Genomic DNA, 455 nt, shown 5'->3' on the forward strand with positions numbered 1-455 from the left:
CTTTGCTTCACTATCCCTCCAATCCTAGCTTTTCAATGTTACAATTTAATAGCGCTAAGAGCTTCGTCCGAACCCCACCCTGAACCCTTGCTATTTCAGATCACAGTGCCTTTCCTAGAACTCCTTTCACTTCACAAGAAACCCCAAGTATCCGTTATTATTGCAGTTGCTGACGTCTGCTAGTTTTGAAGCAAAACTCACCCAATGAGCCAGGAAGGGTAAACTGGGAAATAACTGACAGGGTTGGATGCTCCTACAGGTAGTGATCCCACACAAGCGAGTTCTGGTGAAGGAAGGTTCTAAAGCAGAGGGTGGGGTTGTTGTTGTTGTTAGGTGCCATTAAGTCGGTACCAACTCAGCGACCTTATACACAGCAGAACGAAACACTGCCCGATCCTGGGCCAATCTCACTTGAGTCCATCGATGCTGCCACTTGGCCAATCCATCTCATTGGG

The sequence above is a fragment of the Chrysochloris asiatica genome, unplaced genomic scaffold, assembly GCF_000296735.1.
Source record: "Chrysochloris asiatica unplaced genomic scaffold, ChrAsi1.0 scaffold00047, whole genome shotgun sequence".
Taxonomy (NCBI): domain Eukaryota; kingdom Metazoa; phylum Chordata; class Mammalia; order Afrosoricida; family Chrysochloridae; genus Chrysochloris; species Chrysochloris asiatica.